Genomic DNA, 7965 nt, shown 5'->3' on the forward strand with positions numbered 1-7965 from the left:
CAGAGGTTGCTTCCGAAATGCTAGCTCACCCTGTCCTCCTTTCCTCACTACTAAACCTCCTCAACTCCTTGCAGTCCGGCAGCTTTCTCCTCCCCACGGTGAAGATTGCTTTCCCAGCGTCACACAAGTCCGTGCCATATTAGCAAACCCAATAACCTGGTCGCCACCCTCAAAGTCCTTGGGCCACAGCACTGCCAACAGTGGACTGCACCCATGCATGCCTCCTGAAGTCATCTCTCTTCTGGATTCTCACCACACCACAGAGTCTTCTTCCCCTGGTCTTAGCAAGCCTGGATTCTGGTCCTCAACCTACCACATGCCAGTGTGCGATCTCGGCATGAGACAGATCAACGGGAGAAAATAACCAAATTTATTATGTACAGACATACGGGGGTTCCCTAAGAATATGAGACAGATGGAGCAGTTGAGGCTTATATGCCATCTTGAGCTAAGGAGAAGGGGGAGGTGGTGGTTTAAAACTTCAAAGGGCAGAAAGGCAATACACACGGAGATGGAAAAGTAAATGTTTGGTAAACAAATGTTTGCTGGGCCATCTTTAACAAGGAACACAGAGAAGACTGATCAAACAGGCCTTGCCAGGTTCCTCCGTGTCTATTACACTCTAGTCCAGCCGTGGGCAAACTACGGCCTGCGGGCCGGATCTGGCCCGTTTGAAATGAATAAAACTAAAAAAAAAAAAGACCGTACCCTTTTATGTAATGATGTTTACTTTGAATTTATATTAGTTCACACAAACACTCCATCCATGCTTTTGTTCCGGCCCTTCGGTCCAGTTTAAGAACCCATTGTGGCCCTCGAGTCAAAAAGTTTGCCCACCCCTGCCCTAGTCCATATTAAACCATAGTTATCTATGACAGCGGTTCTCAACCTGTGGGTCGCGACCATCGGAAAACACATATAGCATATCAGATATTTACATTACGATTCATAACAGTAGCAAAATTACAGTTATGAAGTAGCAACGAAAATAATTTTATGGTTGGGGGTCACCACAACATGAGGAACTGTATTAAAGGGTCGCAGCATTAGGAAGGTTGAGAACCACTGATCTATGATGAAAGCTCCCTTAATGATTTTCCCTGAGCCTTTCTTTTCTTAAAAATAACCAGCTTAGCCAGACTAGCATGGCTCAATGGTTGAGCGTAGATCTATGAGCGTCACGATTCAATTCCCACTCAGGGCACATGCCCGGGTTGCGGGCTCGATCCCCAGTGTGGGAGGTGCAGGAGGCAGCCAATCAATGATTCTCTCTCATCATTGATGTTTCTATCTCTCCCTCCCTCTCTGAAATCAATAAAAATATATTTTTTAAAAATAACCAGCTTAAAATAATCAATACCCCAAAAGGCATATTTCAAGTAAAACTCTGCTTTCCCCTCAATGCCAAGACAAATCTCCGGCCCCAAGGAACTACACGCATTGAGGGAGACAAATAAGAGGCTGCCCAATCTGCGAGAGGAGAGGTCCCGGCCTCCCTTCACTGCCTTCTATTACAGCCTGACTCCTCGCCTGGAAAGGGAATTCCTCCAGCACAAGGAGTGTGTCGCCTTCCTCTGTGAGTTCCCTGGGGCAGCCAGCTTCCAAAATCCCAGTCTGCTGCTCTCCTCACTAGATGGCTGAGCCTGGCTGGGAAAGGCTGCTGGAACCAGGCCTCCTGCCAGGATCCCAGCCTGACCACAAAGCACGTGTGCTGGGAGCCACTCAGGGAGGCAGTGACCACGGGGAGAGCCAGTGTCTGCACACTCTCCCCTGCAGGTCCCCCTGCCAGGGGCGGGACCAGCTAAGACTAATCACAAAGCAGATCGTTTCCACCTAGAAATGCCCCGCCAGGCAGCTTGTTCCGCACCCTCCTTCCCAGGCCAGTGTCTCCCCTCCCTGCGCTGGGCAGGCACCACCGTGCTGCAGGTATCCCAGCTGCTAATTCCAGGTGGTTGTGCCCCTTTCTCTCCCTCGGGCCCCCGCAGCTCAGGATTGGCGCCCTGGGCATTCTTCCTGCAGGTTTCTCTCAGATCTGTACCGTCCTGCCCACTCTGACCAGCATCTTCCCAGTCCAGGCCCGCATCATCGCCAGCCTCGCCTCCTTCAGCTCCTGGCCCGCATTTTCTCCCACCTGCAGCTGGTGGTTCTTAATCATGCTGACATTGAAGTCGGTAGCCTGGAATTCAAAAACATCGATCACCTAGCCTTTATCACCCACCCACACCCCTTTTCTAGCAAACCCTACTGCAAAGCTACTCGCTGTGCAGCCACCAGAGGGCCCCACAGCACTAGCTAGGAAGTGAGGACACACCCTCTTCCAGTACAGGGCGCCTCACAGCAGCTTCCAGCCAGGAAACAGGACTCCAGGGAAACCCCAGAGCTGCTGGCTAACATTGTTGAGGAAATCAGTTCAAACCAAGCAGCCGGCCTCTCACAAGGGGGCTGAGTCATAGGCTCCCTGGAGTCACATTTCTGTGGATCTGAGCCCTCCCCGGCCACATTCTAACATCAAAGCACATAGAGTATCTGTGGCTTAAATAACTTGCCTTTTCATGCAGCCCACAGAATTTCTGCCTGGAACACCACTTGTTCTCAAGTTGTCATAAAGAAAAGGGAACCGCACGCTGGCCTGGCCGACCACAGCCCATGGTGGTGGGCAGGTCTTGTCTTGCAGAGTTCTCCCTCAACAAGCATTCCTGGGGTTCAGACAATCTGGTGTTCTGTTCTGGCCTAATTACTTATTACCTCAAGGGACACGATCTTGTTTGCTTCCTTCTAGGAAGAGGCCTGGGAAACGAGGTTCCTTGTGACTAGAAAGTGGAAGAGGAGGGCTAACATTCCCAGGTTTTGCTTTGTCAGCCACCCCAACTCATAACATAGGCAGACTCAGTAACTTATGGCTGGTTTTCATTAAGGTTTTGCTTGTCTCTTTTTTGAGTGTTTATTAAGAGGCTGGATATATTTGGGGAAATATTTTAAAATAATTAGAAGACCTTGAGGGGTTGGTTCCTATCTTCAGGATATCCCCACATAAATCACCTCCTGTGACCCCCATAATAACCTGCCCCCAGCATAGGAATTTGAAACTCCCTCTGTGGCCGAGGACACAGAAGAAGCAGAGACTTACTTGCCCTGACACAAAGCAATCGTGCAGAGGAGCCGGCATTCAACACAGCCTGTCTGGCTCCAACCACCCCCCACTTATTAATAATCATGATAGTTAACATGAATGGGGCACTTACTCTGTGCCGGGCACTCTGCTAAGTATTTACATGCATTTTCTCATTTTATATTCACAATGTCCTTATGAGGCAGGAACTACTATCAAGTCCATTTTCCAGATGAGAAAACTGAGGTTTGGAAAGGTTAGATGACACGTCCAAAATAGCCTTCACGTGCCGGAGAACACAGGACTCACTCCCAAGCCTGTGCCCTTCCCCACTGTTATGCAGCGTACCGCCTCTCCCACCTCCTCTCATGTCACCTCCCCTGTGCTCACCAGGCTGCAGGCACACTGGTGGCTTTTCAGTTCCCCTCTCAGGTCAGGCCCCTCCCGGCCTCCCAGCCTCCCAGCCTCTGCAGGTGCTTTCCCTCCACCAGAAAAGCTCCCTCCTCACTCCTGGCCTTGAAACCCTAGTTCCTCTTCTTCCTCTAAGTCTGGGCTTAAATGTCCCCTCCTCCGGGAAGTCTTCCCTGGCTTTCTCCTCTCTTTGCCTTCGATTCTTCTCTCATTCAGACGCTTGTTTTTCCCATCATGGATTTCCCACCATGTACTTCACTTGTCTGTCCCACTAGAATGTAAGGCTTCTGGGGGCAGAAATGTGTCTGTCTTGGTCATTAACATACCTCAGCACCCAGAACACGCCGGGTGTTAGTAGCACTCAATAAGTATTTGATAGATTATAATCATTGGATTTTGCAGTTCACCTAGAGACGAAAGCAGGTGATCTCCAACCCCAAGCTAAGAGTTCTCACGCCTTAAAAATAAAAATAAATTTTAAAAGGCTGAAGTCCTGCCCGGCTGACATAGCTCAGTGGTTGAGCATCAACCTATGAACCAGGAGGTCACGATTCGATTCCCAGTCAGGGCACAATTTGTGGGGCAATGCAGGAGGCAGCCGATCAATGATTCTCTCTCATCATTGATGTTTCTATCTCTCTCTCCCTCTTCTTTCCTCCCTGAAATCAATAAAAATATATATTTTTTAAAAAGGCTGCAGTCCTTCAGCTTCCAATTCTAAAAGATAAGTTAGCGGGGCCAGCACAGCTTCGGTGGAGCCCACAGGTGCCTAGGGCCCAGAGGGAAGTCTGCTCAAAAGTGTTTGCCCACAAATCACAGCCAGAGACCTTGCTCTGCCTCCTTAAAGCTTCTGCTGGGCAAAGTGAGGGACCCCGCAGCTGAATCCTCTCTCCCTATCCTGCTGCCTGCGGGGGCCCAGCCGGATGCCTTGATGGTCATTAGCTGGTTTCTTCTCTTTCCGGGCCCCAGCAGGTAGGGGTCTGTCTTTATTTTATCCATAAAGAGACTCAGGTCCACAGTGGGGAGATGGCGTGCCTGGAGCCACACAGCTGGTGAGTGGAGGAGTCACACACTCCCTCTCTACACTTCAGTGGCTCCTAGTTACCTTCAGAAGCGAGCTCCAAGCTCCTTAGCCGAGTACATCCAGGGGCCCCAGGAAAGGCACCTCCTCTCAGGCTGAGCCTCACCCAAAGCCCTATGGGACTCTGCTCTCTCCCCCTGCAGAACTGGGGCAGTTCCCAGAAAAGACACGCTCCCTCCCAATTCCATGTTCCGGCACATGCTCTCCTTCCTGTCTGCCCCCATAGAAAGGCTAATCCCTACTCGTCCCGTAAGATCCATATAAACAAGCAAACAAACAAAAAGATAGCCCCCGATAGGGATCTACCCTAAGAAAATAAACGTGTGGGCAAAGGCGGTGACTCCCTACTAGCGCTCCTGAATTGTTGGAGAACTCTACCCTTTGCTACAGCTGTGATTCTCACGTGCACATAATGTCTGGGCAGACAGACCGCTGAGCTAGACTGCATGGCACAACATGATACACATGAAGAAACTAAGAAACCGTATGCATTTGCCGGGACCTGTGAGCATATGTAAGAGAGGATGACCAGGGCAGTAAATCCTTCTACTCAAACAGTGTCACCATGCGCATGTGATCAGTAAAGTAGTATAACGGCTATTCATGCAACTTAATCCTTTTGAGCATGCTGCCCAAAATAGTAACATACAAAAGAATGCCATCCTATGCATTAGAGTTATGCTATAACAGATAACCCCCCAAATCTGGGGTTCTTTCTCACTCGTGTAACTAGGCCAATAGAGGTGATTCAGGAACCCAGGCTCTTCCACCCCTTGAACCTCGAAGTCTGACAGATAGGAAGACTGTGGGAAAGTCACCTCTTAATCACCTTGGCCTGCAAGGGACACATATCACTTCCAGTCCCAGTTGCTGGTGACTAGTTCCAGTCCCACCTAGGCGCAAGGGCTGCTAGGAACACATCCCCAGCTGAGCAGCCACTCCCCAAGGACACCTCTACACTGTGACGGGAAGAACACACATTTCTTGTGGACAAGCTCACCTCTTTGCTGCAACCACAAACCCAAAAGAAATGAAAACCACGGGGTTATGGGTTCTGCTGCTATGCCAAATGGAGAAGCGGGCCTCGTTCGTAGAACAATGCCTCCTGCTCCCGCGTTTTGTACACTGGGGTGTACCATGGGCATGGTGGAGGACTTGAATGCCACTTCCTCTTTGTGCCATTTGGTCTGCTCCTCTCTGTGCATCTCTCCTTCACCACCTGCCACCCCAGAGCTGGGCAGCTCTGGCTCAGGCGCCGCCGGTCCCTGGTCTGATCAGTTGTCACCAGGGAAGCAGAGCTGTCACGGTGTGCGTGTGGTTTACGAGGCACACAACTGCTTCCTGCAGAAAGAAGTGCCTGGGACCACTTCTCCAACAGAGAGATTACAGGCATGGAGGTACTTGGAACTTTATGCACCTACCAGTACTGTTGTGTATTGGTTGAATATGACTTCAAATACACTTGTTTAATGACTTAGGAGAAGTTTTACTGTACTTGTTTATGGCAAAGACAAAAAAAGTTATTTTGATATAAGAAGGAAGTCAGTCATGCCTCGATGTCATCATTCTTCATCTGCTGTGATAAGCAGTCAGCAGCCTTGTTGCTAAGTGGCCCCATGAGATTATGATAAGAACCAGTAGAGAAGCAACATTGGCAAAGGGACATTTACACTATAAATATTGAGTTTTCCCTGGCCTGTGTGGCTCAGTTCACTGAGCAACCCTGGTGCTGATTGAAAAGTTCAATTCCCGGCCAGGGCACATACCCAGGTTGCTAGTTTGATCCCCAGTTGGGGTACATGTGGAGGTGACCTATCGATGTTTCTCCCTCTCCCTTTCCCTCTCTCTCTAAAATCAATTTAAAAACACATAAAAATACTGAGAGTTTGTGATGACTATTTGAGATTTTCCCCACAGCAGCCTGTGAAAGAGATCCCCCCCTGCCCTTGCCACACACACACACACACACACAAACACACACACACACACATACACACTGGTATCTTCATTCCCTAGTAATGTGCTCTAGCAACATGAGACTTTTTCCCTGGTAGGTTGGTCACTGATTCTCCCAAGTGCCTCCTCTGGCAAGAATGTACACCTCATATTCGATTTGGACTTCATTTCTTCACCTTCCCTTGCCTAGAACAACAGTGTGTTTAATTTGTGATTTGTTTGGAGTTGGGGGCTTACATATATATATAAAAGCCTAAGCAACCATCCAACCATCCAACTAGTAGCCATGAGACACAATGACCACCAGGGGCAGACACTCAACACAGGAGCTGCTGAGCTGTAGTGACTTGGCAGCTGCAGTTCTCGGGTGACACACCAGGAACCAGAAAGGAGGGAGCCCAATTCCGGGGTGCATCACCCGAGAACCACCCTCTTGCAATCTGGGACCCCTCAGGGGATGTCAGAGAGCTGGTTTCGGCCTGATCCCTGCAGGCCAGGCCGAGGGACCCCACTGGTGCAAAAATCCGTGCACCGGGCCTCTAGTTAAGAGGGATCTACCCTAAGAAAATATTATCCTGTATGCTATTGGTTTGTAAAATTATTATAATTCCCATGGCAAACCTGTGCTAAATAAATTACTGGCAGAGACAGAATTTTCGCTGCCTCAACATAAAAAAAAGTACATAAAGTGATCAAAAGCTGCATGAGGGTAAGAATAGGGTCCATACTGCTGACCATTTTCACTACTGTATCCTCAGCACTTAGCAGTGTTTCAGAAACTCAGGTCCCTTCCATCTTGTAGCACCAAAGCCACTAGGGCCTGGGAGTATGGCTAGAAGGCTGGAAAAGACAGAGAAAGACCACAGTGTAGTTGAATCATTATTTGTTGAATGGAAAGAAAAAAAAAAAAAAGAATGAGCTCTAGCCGGTTTGGCTCAGTGGATAGAGCATTGGCCCCCAGACTGATGGGTCCTGGGTTCAATTCCAGTCAAGGGCACGTACCTCAGTTGCAGGCTCATCCCTGGCCCTGGAAAGGGTGAGTGCGGAAGGCAACCAATCAATGTGTCTCTCTCACATTGATGTTTCCTTCTCTTTCTGTCTCTTTTCCTCCCTTCCACTCTCTCTAAAAATCAATGGAAAAATATCCTCAGGTGAGGATTAACCAAAAAAAAGTAAATGAATGAATACATACTATTTAATGACATGAAAACAGTCAAGATAAAGTATTATGAGACAAAATAGAATACATCATTTTAAAATCAGTGTGATCACAATTTAAGAATCACATCAAGCCCTGGCCGGTTTGGCTCAGTGGATAGAGCATGGGCCTGAGGGCTGAAGGGTCCCTGGTTTGATTCCGGTCATAAGCAACCATCCGACCTGGTAGCCATGACACGCAATGACATAG

Source organism: Myotis yumanensis, unplaced genomic scaffold, assembly GCF_028538775.1.
Source record: "Myotis yumanensis isolate MYYU_CA2020_CCGP unplaced genomic scaffold, mMyoYum1.0.hap1 SCAF_17, whole genome shotgun sequence".
Classification (NCBI taxonomy): domain Eukaryota; kingdom Metazoa; phylum Chordata; class Mammalia; order Chiroptera; family Vespertilionidae; genus Myotis; species Myotis yumanensis.